The following is a 23,983-nucleotide window of genomic DNA, read 5'->3' on the forward strand; positions in this document are numbered from 1 at the left end:
GGAGGCCAGTGGACGTCCATTGAGGTCTTCCTCAGTGGCGATCACTGCCTCTTCCTCCTCTCAAAGTTCGGCCATGTGGGTCATGTTAATGGCCTTGCATTCTCCTTTTGGATTCTCTTCTGTATTGCTTGGAAGAGTACTAGGAGGGAGTTCAATAATTTTCTTGCTCAGCTGTCCCACTTGTGCCTCCAAGTTTCTAATGGAGGACCTTGTTTCAGTCATGAAAATTTAAGTGGTTTTGATTAGATCAGAGACCATGGTTGCTAAGTCAGAGTGGCTCTGCTTAGAATTCTCTGTCTGTTGTTGAGAAGATGATGGAAAAGGCTTGCCATTGCTAAACCTGTTTCTTCCACCATTATTGTTGTTGAAACCTTGTTGAGGTCTCTGTTGATCCTTCCATGAGAGATTTGGATGATTTCTCCATGAAGGATTATAGGTGTTTCCATAGGGTTCTCCCATGTAATTCACCTCTTCCATTGAAGGGTTCTCAGGATCATAAGCTTCTTCTTCAGATGAAGCGTCGTTAGTACTGCCTGATGCAGCTTACATTCCAGACAGACTTTGAGAAATCATATTGACTTGCTGAGTCAATATTTTATTCTGAGCCAGTATGACATTCAGAGTATCAATCTCAATAACTCCTTTCTTCTGATTCGTCCCATTGTTCACAGGATTCCTTTCAGAAGTGTACATGAATTGGTTATTTGCAACCATTTTAATGAGTTCTTGAGCTTCTGCAGGCGTATTCTTCCGATAAAGAGATCCTCCAGCAGAGCTGTCCAATGACATTTTGCACAGTTCAGACAGACCATCATAGAAGATACCTATGATGCTCCATTCAGAAAGCATGTAAGAATGACACTTTCTGATTAATTGTTTGTATCTTTCCCAAGCTTCATAGAAGGATTCACCTTCCTTCTGTCTGAAGGTTTGGACTTCCACTCTAAGCTTACTCAATTATTGAGGTGGAAAGAACTTTGCCAAAAAGGCATTGACTAGCTTTTCCCAAGAGTTCAGGCTTTCTTTAGGTTGTGAGTCCAACCATATCCTAGCTCTGTTTCTTACAGCAAAAGGGAATAGCATAAGTCTGTAGACCTCAGGGTCAACCCCATTAGTCTTGACAGTGTCACAGATTTGCAAGAACTCAGCTAAAAACTGATGAAGATCTTCCAATGGAAGTCCATGGAACTTGCAATTCTGTTGCATTAGAGAAACTAATTGAGGCTTAAGCTCAAAGTTGTTTGCTCCAATGGCAGGGATAGAGATGCCTCTCCCATAGAAGTCGGGAGTAGGTACAGTAAAGTCACCCAGCACCTTCCTTGCATTGTTGGCATTGTTGTTGTTTTCGGCTGCTATGTCTTCTTCTTTGAAGATTTCTGTTAGGTCCTCTACAGAGAGTTGTGCTTCAGCTTATCTTAGCTTTCACTTCAAGGTCCTTTCTGGTTCAGGGTCAGCCTCAACAAGAATGCTTTTGTCTTTGTTTCTGCTCATATGAAAGAGAAGAGAACAAGAAAATATGGAATCCTCTATGTCACAGTATAGAGATTCCTTGAGGTGTCAGAGGAAAAGAAAAATAGAAGGAGGAGGTAGAAGAATTCAAACTTATCAAGAGGGATAGAGTTCGAATTGTTCATTGAGGAGGAGTGTTAGTCTATAAATAGAAGGATGTGAGAAGAGGGGAAGAAATTTTCGAAAATAAATTAAAAAGATTTTAAAAACATTTTGAAAAATTGAAGAATGATTTTTGAAAAATATGATTGGGAAAGAAATAAAGTGATTTTTGAAAAAGACTTTGAAATTAGAAATCAAAAAGATATGATTGAAAACTATTTTTAAAAAAATTGTGATAAAAAGATATGATTGAAAAGATATAGTTTTAAAAAGATATGATTGAGAAGATATGATTTGAAAAACAATTTAAAAAGATTTGATTTTGAAAATTTTGAAAACTTGAAAAAAATTTGAATTAAAAACAAAATCTTCCCTCTTGTGCCATCCTAGCGTTAAACGCCTAGAATAGTATACATTTTGGCGTTTAACGCCCAAAACTCACCCCTTTTGGGCGTTAAACGCCCAGCCAGGCACCCTGGCTAGCGTTTAAACGCCAGTTTTCCTTCCTCACTGGGCGTTTTGAACGCCCAGCTTTTTCTGTGTAATTCCTCTGCTGTATGTTCTGAATCTTCAATTCTCTGTATTATTGACTTGAAAAGACACAATTAAAAAAATTTTTTTTGAATTTTTAATGATGAGGAAAAATCAAAATGCAACTAAAATCAAATAAACAATGCATGCAAGACACCAAACTTAGAAGTTTGTATACTATTGACACTAACAAATTGAGAATGCATGTGAGAAACAACAAAATACTCAAGACAAGAGAATTTAAAGATCAGAGCAAGGAAATCATCAAGAACAACTTGAAAATCAATAAAGACACATGATTGAATTCGAAAAAATGCAAGAATAATAGAAACATGCAATTGACACCAAACTTAAAATGAGACACTAGACTCAAACAAGAAACATAAAATATTTTTGGTTTTTATGATTTTGTAATTTTTTTTGGATTTTTTGAAAATTGAGTGAAAAAGAAAATAAGGATATCAAAGTTCTTAATGAGAATTCCAGGAATCATGCAATGTTAGTCTAAAGCTTCAGTCTAAAGAAATTAGACATGGCTAGCTAAGCTTCAGCAGGACATTGCATTCAAGAGCTAAATTGATGAGAATCAATCAGCTTTGGTGATGATAAGAGCATCACCTTGAAACACTAGAATTCATTCTTAAGAACTCTGAAGAAAAATACCTAAGCTAAGCAACAAGATGAACCGTCAGTTGTCCAAACTCAAACAATCCCCGGCAAGGGCGCCAAAAACTTGGTGCACGAAATTGTGATCATCAATGGCGCCATCAACATGGTACGCTCAATTGCAATCTCAACTCTTTATCACAAATTTGCACAACTAACCAACAAGTGCAATGGGTCGTCCAAGTAATAAACTTTACGCGAGTAAGGGTCGATCCCACGGAGATTGTTGGTATGAAGCAAGCTATGGTCATCTTGTAAATCTCAGTCAGGCAGATGCAAATGGTTATGGATGATTTATGAATAAAGCATAAAATAAAGATAGAGATACTTATGTAATTCATTGGTGAGAATTTCAGATAAGCGAATGGAGATGATTTGTCCCTTCCGTCTCTCTGCTTTCCTACTGTCTTCATCCAATCCTTCTTACTCCTTTCCATGGCAAGATGTATGTTGGGCATCACCGTTGTCAATGGCTACAGTCCCGTCCTCTCAGTGAAAATGTTCAACGCGCTCTGTCACAGCACGGCTATTCAGCTGTCGGTTCTCGATCATGTCGGAATAGAATCCAGTGATTTTTTTGCGTCTGTCACTAACGCCCCACAATCGCGAGTTTGAAGCTCGTCACAGTCATTCAATCCTTGAATCCTACTCAGAATACCACAGACAAGGTTTAGACCTTCCGGATTCTCTTGAATGCCGCCATCAATTCTAGCTTATACCACGAAGATTCTTATTAAGGAATCCAAGAGATATCCACTCAATCTAAGGTAGAACGGAGGTGGTTGTCAGGCACGCGTTCATAGGTGAGAATGATTATGAGTGTCACGGATCATCACATTCATCAAGTTGAGGAACAAGTGATATCTTAGAACAAGAATAAGTTGAATTGAATAGAAGAACAATAGTAATTGCATTAATACTCGAGGTACAGCAGAGCTCCACACCTTAATCTATGGTGTGTAGAAACTCCACCGTTGAAAATACATAAGAACAAGGTCTAGGCATGGCCATGAGGCCAGCCCCCATAATCTAAGAACTAGACGTCCAAAGATGATCAAAAGATCTAAAATGATCTAAAGATGTCAAATACAATAGCAAAAGGTCCTATTTGTAGAGAACTAGTAGCCTAGGGTTTACAAAGATGAGTAAATTACATAAAAATCCACTTCCGGGCCCACTTGGTGTGTGCTTGGGCTGAGCATTGAAGCTTTCATGTGTAGAGACTTTTCTTGGAGTTAAACGCCAGCTTTTGTGCCAGTTTGGGCGTTTAACTCCCATTCTTGTGCCAGTTCTGGCGTTAAACGCTAGACTTCTTGAGCTGACTTGGAACGCCTGTTTGGGCCATCAAATATCGAGCAAAGTATGAACTATTATACATTTCTGGAAAGCCCAGGATGTCTACTTTCCAACGCAATTGAGAGCGCGCCAAGTGGGGATCTGTAGCTCCAGAAAATTCACTTCGAGTGCAGGGAGGTCAGAATCCAACAGCATCTGCAGTCCTTTTCAGCCTCTGAATCAGATTTTTTATCAGGTCCCTCAATTTCAGCCAGAAATTACCTGAAATCACAGAAAAATACACAAACTCATAGTAAAGTCCAAAAAAGTGAATTTTAACTAAAAAATAATAAAAATATAATAAAAACTAACTAAAACATACTAAAAACATACTAAAAACAATGCCAAAAAGCGTATAAATTATCCGCTCATCAGAGAGGTACAAGGCTATCGTGAGAAAGTGCCCCCAGACATGTTCGCAGATTGAGTACTTGTGCGGAATTTGAATGTCCACAAACTAACCGGCAAGTGCACCGGGTCGTACTAAGTAATACCTCAGGCGAGTGAGGGTCGATCCTACAAGAATTGATGGATTAAGCAACAATGGTTGAGTGATTTACTTGGAGAGTTGAATAACATTAAATAGTAAATTCAGAGAATTAGAAAGCAAGCAGTGAATGGGTTGTGAAATATATATGAGAAAACAGTTAAGGTTTCGGAGTTGTTTATCTTCTAGATTTCTATTTCTTACCAATTATTTTAATATACAAGATTCAATTCATGACAAACTATATGTGACTAAACCCTAATTCCTTAGACCTTTTTAGTCTCCTCTAACCTTTGTCAACCGCTAATTCCTTGGTCACTTGATTCCAATTAGAGAGTTAAGTTCAATTCTTGTTTATATGCCACAAAAACCCTAATTATCCAAATATAAGAGGATTATATGTCACGTATCCCATTAAGTCCAGATAATTAGAAATTTAGGAGAAATTGTTTTCAAGCTATTATTTAGATAAATTGCTTTTTCAAGTTTTACAAGAACTCAATTAGAATATGGGTCATACTTCTGTTCCACCCAAATTCATAAGATGAAGAACGAAAATAATTCTTAAAATTGAAATCAATACATGAATTAAAATAAAAAATTAATAGTATTAATTCATAGAATAAACAGAGCTCCCAACCTTAATAGTGGAGGTTTAGTTGCTCATGGTTCAGAGAGAAAACAAGGATTTTGAAATACTGTAAAGTGTGGAATGAGGTTCGTGAGAAGAGAACAGCCCATAGGGCTGAATCTTTTCCCTTTTATATCTAATCCTAATTAATGTAAAATATATTTTCTAAAACTAAATAATATCTTTTCCTATTGTAAAATAAAATAAAGCTTAATAAAAAATAAATAAAATCTTCGAGCTATTCTAAAGGACGAATAAGGACCACTTTAGAATTAGTTGTGATGCCAAACTTGAGTTGGGCCAAGTTTGACGCCACAATACCCGCATGCAATCTTGAGAGTGTGGTGATCTTGCAGCCAAACTTGGAATTAAAATTCCAAGTTTGACTTCACTTCAATGCCATACAATTCCTAGAGGTGGGTGAGTGTGGCGCCAAACTTGGAAAATCCCAAGTTTGGTGCCACCAAGATAATGATTCCAGACGTGAAGTATAGACTATTACATATCGTTGGAAAACTTTAAAAGTTAGATTTCCAATGCTGTTAGAACCGCTTCAATTGGACCTCTGTAGCTCAAGTTATGCTCATTGGAGCGAAAGGTGGTCAGGGTTGACAACATCATCCACTTTCTTCCGTTTCTTCTATACGAATTTTGTCAAATCCGTCCGAATGCTACCTGAAATAAATCACATTGTACACAACTCAAAGTAGCATTCATAGTGGCTCAAAAATACTTAGATCTTGATTAAACTTTGTAATTCAAATACAAATTCACTAGGAAAAGATAGGAAAGATGATCATGCATCACAACACCAAACTTGAATTATTGCTTGTCCTCAAGCAACCAAAACTAATATAAACTTAGGATGTGAATTTGCATGAGAAGTAATGTTCAATTAAGCTCCTGTCATTTCTCAAAGTGGGGTTTATACACTGAAGCTCTGAATAGTTTTGACATCTCACCATCCTTTAAATCTGAGGAATGTCACTGTCATTTGGAATTAAAATCCAGATAATATTATGAATTCTCTGGCCTTTTTATTTTGGATTAATCCTTGAACACAGCAAATTTTCTTTCATTCTCTTTTCTTTGGTGCTTTGCACCTTGAGCCTAGCTGTGACTTTAAATGTTTTGTCTCAAGCTTTACTTGACACAAAAACACCACAAGCACTTAACTGGGGAACACTCTTTGAGTGCTGATTTTTTTTTCAATTACTCCCAGATAGTGGTGCTCAAAGCCTTTAGCATACTCTGTAATTGCAGTTGGCCTTGACTCTTAGTGCTCTGTCTCAAGACTTACTTAACACATTCACACCACAAGCATATGGCTAGGAAAACAACTCTTTGAGCTTTTAATCATATTTGACCTTCCTAGCCATTGATGCTCAGAGCCTTGGACCTTGCTCTTCTTTATTTTCTTTTTGCTGTTTCTTCTTTCTTTTTCTTTTTAGATTCAAACTCAGTGAGCGGTACATGAGATATCTTTTTTTTTAAACTAAAAACAAACAACAGAATTAAAAGTAACATATTTAAACTGGAACCTAGGAATTAAAATTACTAAAGATCATACAGATACTCAAACAAAATAACAGAAAACAAAAATATAATATAATAATAGCAGAAGGGAGAATAAAATGAAAGGAACTCAACCACCTCAGTTATCCTGGTGGTCATCTCATTTCTCAGGCTTTGCTCCTCCGTGAAGATGATTCGCCTCCCTTTGGTGCCATTGATGATAAAATAAACAGAGAGTGCACTTTACAACACCAAACTTAAAAGTTTGCTTGTCCCCAAGCGAAGAAAAACTCCATGGTGTCAAAAATTCCTTTTAATTGCTCCTATTCTTGTTCTAATCACTCTGCATGACCAAAACACATGTAAAACAAGAAAAATTCTAAAAAAATTGAGATAAAGTAATTTAAAACCAGAACTAAAATAACTATAATGCTAAAATCAAAATAACTATAAAATTAAAACCAAAGTAACTGCAAAACCAAGGATACTAGTAGTTGGGTTGCCTCTCAACAAGTGCTTCTTTAACGTCACTAGCTTGACGATTGATTGTTGCTTTTTCTTCCTCTTCTTCTAGTTAGTTAAGAGAAATGACTTTAGTGGACATGGGGAAAAAATGATACCCACCAAAAAGCAACTCCCATACAACTCTTTGATTCATTAGGACCAAGGAAAGCATATTCAAGTGTTAGGAGAGAAGACTTCAATTCAAATGTGGGCAGTGCATTTAGATTTTTCTTCTTAGGAGCTTGCATGCATAAAATTAAAGGGACGTATATGGCTTCCTCTGGAATTATTGGAATGTGCAAGCATAGAGTGTGCATGGCTTCCTCCTTTGTTCGTGCATCTTCCTCCTTTATTTTTGCATCTTCCTCTTCTTCCATGTGTGAGGGTGGAGAGTTCCCTAATTCATTGGAATATGAACTCCTTTAAAAAAGCTATGGATGCTCTGCTATCCCAAAACAAGGTGATCACAACTTATCTTGCAACTCTAACAAAGCAAATGGAGAAGAATCAGGTTTCAGCTATCCAAGCTCAATCACTTATGCAAGAAGAAAATACTCCAGAAGTTGAAAGTGAATGAGAGAAAGCCAACTATGTGAATAATTCTTCCAGACCACCATATGACCCTAATGCCAAAATATACAACCCAGGTTGGAAGAACCACCCAAATTTTGGGTGGGAAACCAACAAAATTACAACCAAGATCACAAACCATACCACTCTAACCAATACAACCACAATTCCAACCGTCAATGAAGCAACAATAGACCTTACCATAACTCACAAAATGTACCCTACCACTCCACCCAACAACCATATAGCACCCACCCTCAAGATGCATCATCCCCAAATCTACATCCATGTGATATCAGCAACAAGTTTGTAAGATTAGAGGCTGCTATGGAACAATTGACAGGGAGTTTTTCCACTGTTGCAAAGAGGCAATTGCAAGCTGAGAATATAGATTCAATCCAAGAAGAGGCCAGATCCAACATGAGGAACCAAGGGACAACAATCTCAAAATTGGAAGCACAAGTAGGAAGCTTATCCAAGCAGATACCAATGCCCACACACACATTTTCTAGTGATACCATGGCCAACCCAAGAGGGGAATGTAAGGCCATCACACTAAGGAGTGGGAAGGTTGTGGAGGAAACATCCTCAAACAATAATTTGCAAGAAGAAAAAGCTGCAGATAACTCAGCAACCAAGAAGGAAGAAGAGGCACCTGATCCACCACCACCAAAGCAAGTCCTGAAGCCCTATGTCACCCTATCCACAAAGGATGAGGAAGGATAAGAAGGACAGCCAGTTTTCTAGGTTCTTGGAGATCTTTAAGAAGCTTCAAATCAACATACTTTTTGCTGAAGTATTAGAGCAAATGCCACTCTATGCCACGTTTCTAAAGGAGCTCATGATAAGGAAAAGAAACTGGGGAGAAAAGGAAATTGTGGTGCTCACTGAGGAATGTAATGCCATCATAAAAAAGAAACTTCCCCAAAAGATAAAAGATCCTGGGAGCTTCCAAATTCCCTGTATCATAGGGGATATAAGCATTGAGAAGCCATTATGTGATCTGAGAGCTAGCATCAACCTTATATCCCTGGCCATGATGAAAAGAATGAGGATTGAAGAGGCCAAACCTACAAGAATGGCTCTTCAATTAGCTGATAGGATATTCAAATTCTCCCATGGTGTGGTGAAAGATTTGTTGGTGAAAGTGGAAGAGTTTATCTTCCTAGCTGATTTTGTAGTACTTGATATGGAGGAAGAGGCTAACACATTAATCATCTTGAGAAGATCATTCTTAGCAACTTCTGGAGCTATAATTGATGTACAAAAGGAAGAGTTAGTCTTGAGGCTATATGAAAAGAAGATGGTGTTCAATGTCTTCAAAACAATGAGCTACCCAAAAGAGTCCATTAGTGAATGCATGATAGTGGACACAATGGAGACATTAGTCAAAGGAGTCCTAGAAGAAGAACAATGTGAAGAAGTTTTGGAGCAAGATCAACAAGCATGTGGTGAACTACCACAAGAAATCATACAAGACTCAACCATGTTGGACAAGACAAGTAAAAAGGAAGTAGAGGCACCAAAGTTGGAGTTGAAAACACTGCCTCCAAGTTTGAAGTATGCCTACTTGGGTGATAATGACACATACCCAGTAATCATCAATTCAAGCTTGAGTGAAGAGCAAGAAGAGGAGCTTATCAATGTGCTGAGGCAACATAAGGATGCCATAGGGTGGACACTTTCAGATCTGAAGAGGATTAGTCCTTCAATGTGCATGCATAAAATCCTTCTTGAGGAAGGTGATAAGCCTTTAAGACAGCCACAAAGAAGACTATCCAACAATGAATGAAGTGGTGCAAAAAGAGGTGCTGAAATTGTGGCAAGCAGTTGTAATCTACCCAATCTCAGACAGCCATTGGGTGAGCCCAGTACAAGTAGTTCCAAAAAAGGGAGGAGTCACTGTTGTGCCAACTGAAAGAAATGAATTAATACCAACAAGAACAGTGACTGGGTGGTGCTTGTGCGAAGATTATAGAAAGCTCAATGAAGCCACAAGAAAGGACCATTTTCCTCTACCCTTCATGGATCAAATGCTAGAGAGGCTTGCCAAACATGAATACTACTGTTTCTTGGATGGATACTCAGGCTACAATCAGATTATAGTGGACCCTAAAGACCAAGAGAAGACTTCCTTTACTTGTCCTTATGGTGTCTTTGCATATAGGAGAATGCCCTTTGGATTGTGCAATGCACCTGCAACATTCCAAAGGTGCATGCTATCTATATTCTCAGACATGATTGAAAGGTTTATTGATGTGTTTATGGATGACTTTTCTGTGTTTAGTGATTCATTTTCTAAATGCTTGCACCACCTTGCCTTGGTGCTAAGGAGATATCAAGAAACCAACCTAGTTTTGAACTGGAAAAAGTGCCATTTTATGGTCACTGAAGGGGTGGTTCTTGGTCACAAAATCTCTAAAAAAGGCATAGAGGTGGACAAGGCTAAGGTGGAAGTGATTGAGAAATTACCTCCATCTTGCAATGTCAAAGCAATTACAAGTTTCTTGGGGCATGCTGGGTTTTATAGAAGGTTTATTAGAGATTTTTCAAAGATTGCCAAACCTTTAAGTAACTTACTTTTCTCTAATGTACCTTTTGCTTTTGATAGAGAATGCATGCAAGCCTTTGATGAGCTTAAAAATAGACTTTCTTCTGCACCTATTATAGCACCACCTAGCTGGGTTTTTCCTTTTGAATTGACATGTGATGTATCAGATTTTGCTGTCGGTACTGTTCTAGGATAGAGGAGAGATAAGCTAGTACATGTCATATATTATGCTAGAAAAGTTCTTAATGAAAATCAAAGGAACTACACCACCACAGAGAAGGAACTCCTTGGTATAGTCTTTGTATTTGATAAGTTTAGATCGTTCTCATTGGTTCTAAATTCATTGTGTTTACTGACCATGCAGCTCTTAAATATTTGCTGATCCAAATAGAATCTAAGCCTAGACTGATAAGATGGATCTTGCTACTTCAAGAGTTTAACATTGAGATTAAGGATAGAAGTAGAGCAGAGAACAAAGTGGCTGACCACCTATCAAGAATCCCAATTAAGGAAGATGAAGCACACAACCTTGCAGTGAATGAGAGCTTTCCGGATGAACAGTTGATGATGATGCAAGAAGTCCCCTGGTTTGTGAATATAGCCAATTTCAAGGCTATTGGAGAGTTACCATTCAACATTAACAAGCATATGAGAAGAAAGCTCATCAATGATGCTAAGCACTACATTTGGGATGAGCCTTATCTTTTCAAGAAATGTGTTGATGGGATTTTAAGAAGATGTATTTCTCATGAGGAAGGACAAGAGGTCCTTTGGCATTGCCATGGATCCACATATGGAGGACACTTTAGTGGAGAAATGACTGCAGCAAAGGTGCTACAGTGTAGGTTCTTTTGGCTAACAATATTCAAAGATGCAAAAGAGTTTGTGACAAGGTGCAATGAATGTCAAAGAGCTGGCAACCTACCCAAGAAAAATGAAATGCCACAGAGATTCATAATGGAGTTAGAATTGTTTGATGTTTGGGGGGATTGATTTTATGGGACCATTCCACCTTCATAATCAAATAACTACATATTGGTGGCTGTGGATTATGTGTCAAAATGGGTAGAAGCTATAGCCACTCCAACAATTGACAACAAAGTGGTGATCAACTTCTTGAGGAAGAATATATTCAGCCGGTTTGGGGTTTCGAGAGCTCTTATAAGTGATGGGGGAACTCATTTTTATAACAAACAACTTGAGACACTCCTCCTAAAATATGGTGTCAAGAACAAGGTAGCAACCCCATACCATCCACAGACCAATGGTCAAGCTGAAATTTTAAATAGAGAGCTCAAGAGAATCCTTGAGAAGACTGTTGGAAACTCAAGAAAAGATTGGTCCAAGAAGCTAGATGATGCACTATGGGCTTATAGAATAGCCTTCAAGACACCTATTGGCATGTCCCCATACCAATTAGTGTTTGGAAAGGCTTGTCATCTACCAGTGGAGCTTGAACATAGAGCATTTTAGGCTCTATAAATGTTGAACTTTGATAATCAAGCTGCTAGGGAAAGAAGAATGTTGCAACTCAATGAGTTAGATGAATTCAGATCCCAAGCTTATGAAAATGTCAAAATTTACAAGGAAAAAGCAAAGAAGTGGCATGATCAAAAGCTAGCTAAAAGGGAGTTTGTGAAAGGTCAAAAAGTGTTGCTATATAACTCAAGGCTCAAGTTTTTCCCAAGGAAGCTCAAGTCAAGATGGTCTGGCCCTTCACAATTTTTAAAGCTTCTCCCTATGGTCATGTAGAGCTTATGGAGGACAAGACACAGAGAACTTTCACAATCAATGGCCACAGACTCAAGCATTATTTGGGGGACTTATTGGATGAGCAAAGAGTGAGCTACAACCTCAGCTAAGGAGGAAGAATCGTCAAGCTAGTGACGTTAAAGAAGCGCTAGTTGGAAGGCACCCCAACACTCAGATCATTTCATTTTCATGCTTTCTAGTGTAGTTTATGTTAGTCACTTAGATTCTTTAATTTTCAGTTTCAGTTTCTAGTTAAATAGTTAAAAGTGCATTGATTTGTTTTGTTCAAGAGTTTCTAGTTTGCTGGAAAAGCAATATTGCAATTTGCATGTTACACTAATTAAGGTTGATTAATTGGGCTGAGAAACTAGCTAAAAAGCTAAGTTTGGTGTGGCCACTAACCCACTTAATTTGAGCTTACATCAAAACAATTGAATTGATCCTAGAAGTAAGCCCAAAAATTAAGTTTGGTGTGGCCACCATCATAAGAAATTCATATGCTACATCCCAATTGATTCAGGTTTGAAAGCAATTAGTAAATTGGTGGGTGCATAAATGGCCACTTTATTGTGTACATATGGATTGGAAAAGGAAGAGTCTGAAAGAATTAAATTTATTCCACCCATTATGTACACATTAAAATCCAATCATGAAACCAATTTACCATATGCAATGAATTTAAGTTTGGCATGCCAAAAGACACCCATAAAATGCCTTTTAATTAGAGGAATATGAAGCAATTTTTTGTGATTACTGATGGGGGTTTCGAATTGTATTTTCAGGAAAGAGGTTAGGCCCACATGACATTGATAGCTCATTAAGTCAAAGAGTCAAAGTGTACTTACATTTTGAAACTCAAACACCTGAAAAAAGCTGAAGAGATAGGGATTGGCGCCTCTCCCCATGCTAGGCGCCACTCCCAAGTGGGAAAACATTCAATTCTTTTCACTCCCCACCCTCCAGACCCTTCTTCCCACCCCTATAAAACCCACTCACCTTTCCATCTTTTCCCACACAATACACCTCACCCCTCTGCACTTCTTATTTTTCTTCCTTCTTTTCCCTCTTCATTCTTATTCTCTTGATTGGGACAATCAAGTCCTAAGTTTGGTGTTGAAGAAAATCTTTGATTTGCTCTCCTTCTTTGCTTCTTTCTTTAAACCTTCATCAACTTTTCAAATCCTCTCTTCAAACCTCAATGGCACCACCAAGAGCCTCTTCATCAAAGAAAAGAAAGACCAAGGAAACTAGCTCTAGATCATCAAGTTTCAATGAGTACAAGTTCCTCTCATCCTTCCACTAAAACCATTTCTATGGATGGGTGAGTAAGAGGCAAATCATTCCGGAAGTTGGTTTCCAATTAGGGAGGAATGAACACATGGAGATCAATATTGAGATCAACAACAAAGGATGGGCGCTCTTGTGCAACCCACCTAAGAAGGTGGTGGAAAGCTTGGTTAGGAAATTATATGCCAATGCTATGCCACAACCTGGGCAACCCTATGATTACCAAAGCTATGTGAGGGGGAAGAATATTGACTATAGCCCCTCCAACATAGATAGAATGCTGATGGTGAAGCGCACAAATCCCACCCAAAGCAATGAAGAGAGGGTGAAGCAACAAGATCCTGGATTTGAAAAAATTTTGAATAAAATCTGTTTTCTTAATATGAAATGGATCAACGACAATGATGGAAGGCCAAACCAATTGAGAAGAAGAGACTTGATACCCCAGGCTAGAGAGTGGCTAGATTTGTGAGGAGATCCCTCAACCCCACTTCCAACACTTCGAAGGTTACTTTGGAGAGAGTTGTGCTCATATACAGCATCATGAAAGGGGAGAATGTCAATGTGGGAGAGCTAATTGCCAACAACATTCATAGGGTGCTGAAAAGCACCAAGGATAGCACCAAACTTGCATTTCCAAGCATAATTCAAAGGCTTTGTAATGTGGCTGGGGTGGAGAAAGTAATTGATGAAGTTTTGGTGGATCAAGAAAAGCCAATAACTACTGAGAAGATGGCTAAAGTGTTGGCCATCAACCCACTACAACAAAGAACAAGGGAGCATAGAGCTCATGTTCAAGAACCACAAGGGCCACCACAACATGAAGAGGCCTTTGTTCAACCACTATATCCACCACTTCCACCACCAGTGCAACAATTTCCTGAAGGTTTCAATTGGGAGCAAATGCAAGGAGATATTCACCAGATTCAAGGAGACATAAACCACTTGAGAGAAGATGTGACCAACTAAGAGAGCAGCAAAAGCAATGGGACCAAATGCAAGAAAGCATTCAGCAACTCCAAGGGAGTATGGAGTATATGAAGGAGCAACAAGGCCAGTTCCACTAAGGAGAAATGCAAGGCAGCCTCAACAAAATCATAGAGCAAAATCAATGGTAGTAGAGGAACCTTGCTGAATTCAGGCACCTTTATGAGGCCCGGACTACTTCAAGGAGGCAATATGACATAAATACACAAGCGAAGATGAATCACTTGTGCAATGCTGTGTCCGCCTTGAATCCTGGTTATCTAACATTCATGCAAGGCATGGAGGAGTTGAGTGCTAGGCAAGAAGAAATATTGGCCAAACACAAGGAAGATGAAAGGACTTATATGACGAGCCTGTGCTTTTGGAAGCCCAAGGACACCAAAGCACAAGAAGGATCTTCCAAGAAGAAGGATGCTAATAATTCCTCCTCCAAGAAAAAGGACAAAGGAAAAGGGTCAATGCCTTGAAGCTGCTCCAAGAAATCAAAGGTGGTTGAGTCCCATGGTTGTATTTCATTTCTGAATTTTTGTTTAGTAGTTTAATTGATATGCTGGTTGTTGTTTAGTTTCTTTATGTTTTTTGAAGTGTTTTGATGAGTCCTTTATGCTTATGTTTAAGTTTGAGAAAGAAAATGTTTGTTGTTCAAGTTTCATAACATCAATAAAAAGTAGTTTGTTTTCTATAAGAGTCAATGATGAGTTGTTGCAAAAACAAGAGTAAGGAGACTAAGACCAAGAGAGACAATTCAAAACTAAGAGATGAGGAACCAAGTATGGAGCCATGACTGAACATCTAGAAGTAAATAAACCATAATGAATAACTAAACTTAGAGGATATAACAAGTAGATGCTAAGAATGACCCTTGAATATCCCTAGAACCAAGAAGTAGTAAGCAAACGACCCAAGGCTCCGAGCATCAACTACTAGGACAAAAAGGAAGAAACAATTAGCTCAAAGAACCAAAGATCCTAGTAGATGCTTGTGGCGAAGATATGTCAAGAAGAGAGACCTGGGTAAGTAAATTCTTAGGGGTATTTCAACACATAGTATCCTAAAACCAACTGGTTTGGGAGTGCTAATTGAAAGTGTAACACCCTAACTACCAAAGCTCACGCTTCCGGCTGCGCAACTCTGATAGCTCGGACATTACGACGACACTTATACTATTTAATACTAAAATATGAGCCTATTTAAAACTTTAAACCGCAATACTGCTCCAAAAAATTACTTTCGTTCGATAACATACATCCATAGATACCATACAACTTACAAAAGCTCATCAAGAGTACATCCATATATATACATATACATATAAATAATATTACAAGCATTATCCAATACAATTCCTAACCCTCTTACAAAATATACCAAGATAAAGGCGAGGGTACAATAAGTAACAATCTAAAGCAATATAGAACATCACAACAACAATTAAATAAACTCTTCGTGACTTCTGCGCCCATATCCTGAAAGGGGAAAAATGTAGGGGGGTGAGAACATCATCCTCGAAAGGGTTCTCAGTAGAGGGTTTTTAGGAATTACTGTAATAGGATACGTGAAGATAACCGCACCGGTGATTAATAACCATCTTATGCCTCTTTTCAAAAATAACGGTTTTCAATAAAAGTAAAGTCGGAAATCTTTTCTGAAAGAGGAACCATTCAATACTCAACAATTCAAAAACCTTTCAAAACGGTTTATCTATGCTGAAACAAAATAGCCTTTCATATTTATTCCAAACCAGAAACACAAAACCGAAATCAACCATCGGTTCATCTCATTTCAACCACGGCCTTAGGCCCAAACAATCCAATCCAACAACCAATCACCACCACCAACAGAGTCCCAGATGAAAACACAGATAGGAAGTTCAAGCACAAACAAACAGGTATTGCAAGTAGGACAATTAGCAATAAATCACATAGGCAAACCACGTACAGTATGCACACCCAAACAATGTCACATAGATGCATATGATGCATGCCTGTCCCTAGTGGCTGATGATATCATTTGTCGGTTACCAAGCCAACCCGACGTGTCCGGTAGCTAACCCGGGCACAGTCTCTCTGTTGCGTATTAATATCATTAGAGGGTATCTGCGCCCTGTCGCCATTAGAGGGTATCGGTGTCCTGTCACCCTTACAACCAGAGAGAAAACACAAGCATACTCGCTTACAACATTCATCTCAGCCATTCGTCTTAAATTCACAATTCATTCAATTGCATACATGCATTTATATTCAACCATGGATCACCATCCATCTCAGCCATCCGGCTCACGGTTCAATCCAGAACCAACCAACTTATCAATAAATACAGCCCTTCGGCTAAAAATTCATAATTCATAGCCAACTATACGGCTTATAACTCATTCGGTAATCAGCCATAATTCAATACCATACACAGCCATTCCGGCTCATAACAAATAGCACTTCCACCATTCAACATCATCAAAGTTCATAAAATTGGCACTTAAGCCACAAATCACTTTTTCTCAATTCATTTCACTTTGAAATCAAATTTCAACTCTTTTCAGCCTTGGCTTTAATGATCTCATTTCTCAAATCATCTCAGGCTCATAAGCCAAATTTACTCAAAGTGAGTTCCCTTATTTAAAACAAAGCCACTCTCGGCATTCTCTTTCCAAAACTTCCAAAACCATGGCAAGTTAAGGATTTATTTCAAAGCATTCAAAATCACCCATCCAACAGTGGGATTTTATAACAAAAGTTTTTCCGGCAGAGTCCCCAGTCTTTAGGGAAGGTCAATCTATATCAATTCTTTAAGATTTATTGAAACTCTTAAAATCATAGATTCTCGGTTCAAGTAAATAAAACTGAATTTATTATGAAATCGAACCATACAAAATCACAAGTTCTAACCCGGTCCAAAAATCAACTCATTTGAAATGGAACCGGTTCATTTGAATCAAACCACTTTCAGGTTTCTTTTTGGAACCATTTTTCTAACTCTTCCAAAATGCCTCAAACTTAATTACTCAATCAAAAGTCTAGATTCCTTTAAAATCACTAAAAACCCCTTTTTGTATTGAAATCAACATTTGAGCATCATTCTTTCCATCAGTGATTCAAACGGTACAAATAGTTCATTTCTAAATAAGCCGAACTCAACGCATAAAGTTTATTAAAGAAATTAAGCTTGAAAACATAAATATTCTCTTAACAAATCAAATAATACAATTTCTCAAATCCAACCCTTTTTAAATAACTTTTCAAACAAGACTAGGATTTTTATAGAAATTTCGGCAGCACCTCCCCTAAAACTCAGACTTTTGCCACCCGGTTCTGGTCCCAACTAAATCGTTCCTCATTCCTTTTCAACAACACAAAACCAGAAATCAATTCAAAGCAAGCTAAATCCAACAATCGCCTCAGTGGTGTATCTCAAGGATACCATTTCAAAATCAACTCAATATCAATCGATTTAACTCATTTCCAAAGCTTTAAAGAATCGGTTCAGCAATAAATCATTTGTCCAAAACCAAGTCAATTAAAGTAAACCAGGCTGAATTCAAAAGTGCATTCGACTTTTCACATCATCAAAATAATCAACTCAAACCAAATCAATCCTCAACGGATTAAACTCAGATTTCAAATCTTTCAAGAATCAGCTTCAAAACATTACATTTCACAAAGCCGCACAACAATTCAACCAAACCAACATCCATAAATATTCGAGTCAATCAAATAATACATAAGGCAGATAGAATCACCACATACACAATATCTCACATCAGTATCCATATGTAATAATTCCAATACATAAAACATAGTTTTTGGAAAGTGACGAACGGATTTTTGACGGTTTAGAATTCACAAATGAATTCTCGTTGCAAGTATAGTTTCTAAACCAATCACTAATCCTTTCATACAAAAAGTTGTTTGTCACTAAAACAAACCCCTAAATTTATAAACCGAAGTATTGGACCTCGGGTCGTTCTCCCTAGGAATTACAATAAAGTGTCTTGTTATTGGTTTGAGTTGTTTTGGGGTTTTTGAGATTTTAGACAAGAAATATAAATGGCAAAAGAAATAAACTAACAACTAACAAAGCTCTTGGCAAGATATGAGAACTAGAAGTCCTATCCTAGTTATCCTCCTCAATTGTGATGAGAATTGTTCATTGCTACCACTTAGTTAACCTCTAACCATGGAGGAAAGTCAAGTGGATGAATCAATTTGATTCCTCAAGTCCTAATCAACTCCTAAAGGAAAGACTAGCTTTAGAGGCATTCAAATCAATTAGCAACTTCTAATTATCAATCAACAAAGGAATTAGATAACTCAAGAGTCACTAATTACTCTACCTAGGCCAAGAGGAACAAAATCTACACTAAAATCCAACCAAGCATTTCATCAAACACTTGGAAGGCACAAAAGAAAAGCAAAGCAAATTGACAACAAGAATAGAATCTAACAACATTTATTGAAAGGAATTAACAACAACAATCAAAAGAAACACATTTATTATGAATTACCTTTTATTGAATTGGAAGAAAGTAGAAGGAACAATACTAGATCTACAACAAAATATAAGAACAACATAAAGGAAATTGCAATAAAAGAATGGAAGAAGAATGAATGTAACAACAAGGAATTGAGAAGATAGAAGTAGAAGAAGATGAATCTAAATCTAAATCTAAGAACTAAACCTAATCCTAATCCTAATTCTAGAGAGAAGTGAGAGCTTCTCTCTCTAGAAACTAACTCTAACTACTAAACTAAACTAATTGGTAACTAACTTGTAAAGTATGAAAAGTATGAGTGTATATTGATTCCCCTTCAATCCTTGGCTTAAATAGCATCAGAAATGAGTTGGATTGGGCCCACAAGGCTTCTAAAATCGCTGGCCACATGTTGCTTTAAGTGAACTAGGTGGCAGCAACGGCGCGTGCGCGTACTTTGTGCAAGCGCGCCACCATACGTGTAGCAACTATGGCAAATCTTATATCGTTTCGAAGCTCCGGATGTTAGCTTTCTAACCCAACTGGAACCGCATCATTTGGACCTCTGTAGCTCAAGTTATGGTTGTTTAAGTGCGAAGAGGTCGGCTTGACAGCTTTCCGGTTCTTTCATTTCTTCATGAGTTCTCCAACTTTTCATGCTTCTTTCTTCATTCCCTTGATCCAATCTTTGCCTTCTAAATCTGAAATCACATAGCAAACATATCAAGGCATCTAATGGAATCAAGGAGAATTAAATTTAGCTATTTTAAGTCCTAAAAAGCATGTTTTCACTCTTAAGCACAATTAAAGGAGAATATACAAAACCATGTGGTGCACGAATTTGTGATTCGCACAACTAACCAGCAAGTGCACTGGGTCGTCCAAGTAATACCTTACGTGAGTAAGGGTCGATCCCACGGAGATTATTGGCTTGAAGCAATCAATGTTTATTTTATTAATCTTAGTCAGGAGGCCAATAGGATTAAAAGTGAAATTACCAGATTTGATTATAAAAATAAAAGAGAATAACAGTATTACTTGTTGTGCAGTAATGAGAAATATGTTGGAGTTTTGGAGATGCTTTGTCCTTTGACTTCAACTCTTCCTTGAAATCCTTCAACACACGCAAGGCTCCTTCCATGGAAAGCTCTATGTAGGGTGTCACCGTTGTCAATGGCTACTTCCCATCCTCTCAGTGAAAACGTTCCTATGCTCTGTCACAGCACGGCTAATCATCTGTCGGTTCTCAATCAGGTTGGAATAGAATCCATTGATCCTTTTGCGTCTGTCACTAACGCCCAGCCCTCAGGAGTTTGAAGCACGTCACAGCCATTCAATCCCGGAATCCTACTCGGAATACCACAGACAAGGTTTAGACTTTCCGGATTCTCATGAATGCCGCCATCAATCCGGCTTATACCACGAAGATTCTGATTAAGGAATCTAAGAGATATTCATTCAATCTGATGTAGAACGGAGGTGGTTGTCAGGTACACGTTCATGGATTGAGGAAGGTGATGAGTGTCACGGATCATCACATTCTTCACAATTAAGCGCGAATAAACATCTTAGATAAGAACAAGCGTGTTTGAATGGAAAACAAAGGAATTGTATTAAATCATCGAGACGCCGCAGAGCTCCTCACCCCCAACAATGGAGTTTAGAGACTCATGCCGTAACAAAGTATGTAATTCAGATCTGAAAATGTCATGAGGTACAGAATAATTCTCTAAAAGTTGTTTAAATAGTAAACTAGTAACCTAGGTTTACAGAATATGAGTAAACTAAGATAATTGGTGCAGAAATCCACTTCTGGGGCCCACTTGGTGTGTGCTGGGGCTGAGACTAAAGCTATCCACGAGTAGAGGCTTTTCTTGGAGTTAAACTCCAAGTTATGACGTGTTTTGGGCGTTCAACTCCGGATCATGACGTGTTTCTGGCGTTTAACTCCAGACAGCAGCATGTACTTGGCGTTCAACGCCAAGTTACGTCGTCTATCTTCGCGCAAAGTATGGACTATTATATATTGCTGGAAAGCCCTGGATGTCTACTTTCCAACGCCGTTGAGAGCGCGCCAATTGGACACCTGTAGCTCCAGAAAATCCATTTCGAGTGCAGGGAGATCAGGATCCAACAGCATCAGCAGTCCTTTTTCAGCCTAAGTCAGATTTTTGCTCAGCTTCCTCAATTTCAGCCAGAAAATACCTGAAATCACAGAAAAATACACACACTCATAGTAAAGTCCAGAAATATGATTTTTGCCTAAAAACTAATAAAATTTAACTAAAAACTAATTAAAACATACTAAAATCTACATGAAATTTTCCCCAAAAAGCGTATAAAATATCCGCTCATCACAACACCAAACTTAAACTGTTGCTTGTCCTCAAGCAACTAGATAAATAAAATAGGATGAAAAGAAATTAAGAAACAATAATATCTCAGAGTTTCAAGTGAAGCTCAGATTCTAATTAGATGAGCGGGGCTAGTAGCTTTTTGCTTCTGAACAGTTTTGGCATCTCACTTTATCCTTTGAAATTCAGAATGGTTGGCATCCATAGGAACTCAGAATTCAGATAGTATTATTGATTCTCCTAGTTTAGTATGTTGATTCTTGAACACAGCTACTTTATGAGTCTTGGCCGTGGCCCTAAGCACTTTGTTTTCCAGTATTACCACCGGATACATAAATGCCACAGACACATAATTGGGTGAACCTTTTCAGATTGTGACTCAGCTTTGCTAGAGTCCCCAATTAGAGGTGTCCAGAGTTCTTAAGCACACACTTTTGCTTTGGATCACGACTTTAACCACTCAGTCTCAAGCTCTTCACTTGGACCTGCATGCCACAAGCACATGGTTAGGGACAGCTTGATTTAGCCGCTTAGGCCTGGATTTATTTCCTTGGGCCCTCCTATCCATTAATGCTCAAAGCCTTGGATCCTTTTCACCCTTGCCTTTTGGTTTTAAGGGCTGTTTGGCTTTTATTCCTTTTGATCCAAATATTATTTTTTTCGCAAGAAAAAAAAAAAATTTTTTTCACTGCTTTTTCTTGCTTCAAGAATCAATTTCATGATTTTTCAGATCATCAATAACATTTCTCTTGTTCATCATTCTTTCAGGAGCCAACAATTTTAACATTCATAAAATTCAATATCAAAAATATGCACTGTTCAAGCATTCATTCAGAAGACAAAAAGTATTGCCACCACATATAAATAATTAGAATTTTCCTTATTAAGAACTCGAAAAAATTAAATTGCCTCTTTATTCTACAAATCTACTATTTTATTCATGTTTGATGATGATGAGAAAAATAAGTTATAACTTAATTGGAAATAAAGCCAAAATAGATATGCTAATTACTACTACTCCTATATAACTTCTAAGGTAAAATCCTATAATAATACTATCACAGAGTTAAAGCTAGAATTAGAACTTAACAACCTGTATTTTGGGAAGTGGATGTTCCTCTAGTCTGTGGGGTGCCTTCAAGAATTAATTTCTGACGCTTCAGCTCCCTTAAGTTCACATCCTTGCTCTTCCTGTTCTCTTAGGTGCCATGATCTTAATGAGTTTTAACTCAGTGATCATGGCAAATCATACCAAACTTAGAGGTTTGCTTATCCTCAAGCAAAAGAAAGGAAAGGAGAGGGGTAGAAGGAGAGGCAGTTTCGAAAAAAAGATAAGATGAGTTGAAAAAGATATGAGAAGAAATTAAAAATATTTGAAAAAGAATTGGGTTGGAAAAAGATTTGTGTTTATAAATTAAGATACATTTGATATTTTTGAAAAAGGGATTTTAGAAATTAGGGTTCTTAGAAAACTAATTCGATTTTGAAGAATGACATTTTGAAACATGTTTATGCAAGAAATCATGAATTGAAACATAAAAATTTAGAAAAATTGTAAAGAAAAACGAATTTTACCTCCTCCCCACCATCCTGGCGTTAAACGCCCAAACGATGCATGTTTTGGGCGTTTAACGCCCAAATGCTGCTTCTCCTGGGCGTTCAACGCCCAGCTGATGCTTCTTTCTGGCGTTGAATGCCAGGAAGTCCTTTGTCACTGGGCGTTTTTCTGAACGTCCAGGATGCTAACAATCTGGCGTTAAACGCCCAGAAGGTGCTTCTTTCTGGCGTTTAACGCCCAGATGGCTACCCTTACTGGCGTTGAACGCCCAGTGGGTGCTTCTTTTGGGCGTTCAACGCCCAAAATGTTTCTTACTGGCTTTTTCACGCCAGTGAGCTTCCAAATTTCCCTGTAACTCTGTGAATTCAATCAATTGCTATTTTTACCCTTTGAAGATACTTGGACACATACCTGTAAAAAAAAGGAAATTTATTTAATTAGTAAATAAACTTTGTAAATGGCTGGGTTGCCTCCCAGCAAGCGCTTCTTTATTGTCTTTAGCTGGACTACCACTGAGCTCTAATCAAGTCTCAGTTTTGAGCATTCTTGCTCGAAGTTACTTTCAAGATAATGTTTAATTCTCTGTCCATTAACAATGAACTTTTTGTTAGAGTCATTATCCTGAAGCTCTACGTATCCATATGGTGATACACTTGTAATGACATATGGACCTCTCCACCGGGATTTTAATTTCCCGGGGAATAATTTGAGCCTAGAATTAAATAGCAGAACTTTCTACCCCGGCTCGAAGACTCTGGATGACAATTTCTTATCATGCCATCTTTTCGCTTTCTCTTTATAAATCTTTGCATTCTCGAAAGCATTGAGTCTAAATTCCTCTAGCTCATTTAACTGAAGCAATCGTTTTTCTCCAGCTAATTTGGCATCAAGGTTTAGGAATCTGGTTGCCCAGTAGGCCTTATGTTCCAGTTCCACTGGCAAGTGACATGCCTTTCCATACACAAGCTGGTATGGAGAGGTCCCTATAGGGGTCTTGAATGCTGTTCTGTATGCCCACAGAGCATCATCCAAGCTCCTTGCCCAATCCTTTCTACGGTTAATTACAGTCCGTTCCAGGATTCTTTTGAGTTCTCTATTTGAGACTTCAGCTTGCCCATTAGTCTGTGGGTGATATGGAGTAGCTACCCTGTGGCTAACTCCATAACGCACCAGAGCAGA

The 23,983-nt window shown here is 38.0% G+C and overlaps 1 non-coding gene across 1 annotated transcript; it reads left to right on the forward strand.

Annotated features, from left to right (window-relative positions):
- The first annotated feature begins 843 nt into the window (after positions 1-843).
- Positions 844-951, forward strand: LOC130972051 (small nucleolar RNA R71). The gene has a single exon (XR_009083252.1). It is a non-coding gene; the product is annotated as a small nucleolar RNA R71 (small nucleolar RNA).
- The last annotated feature ends 23,032 nt before the right edge of the window (positions 952-23,983 follow it).

Source organism: Arachis stenosperma, chromosome 3, assembly GCF_014773155.1.
Source record: "Arachis stenosperma cultivar V10309 chromosome 3, arast.V10309.gnm1.PFL2, whole genome shotgun sequence".
In the NCBI taxonomy this organism is placed as follows: domain Eukaryota; kingdom Viridiplantae; phylum Streptophyta; class Magnoliopsida; order Fabales; family Fabaceae; genus Arachis; species Arachis stenosperma.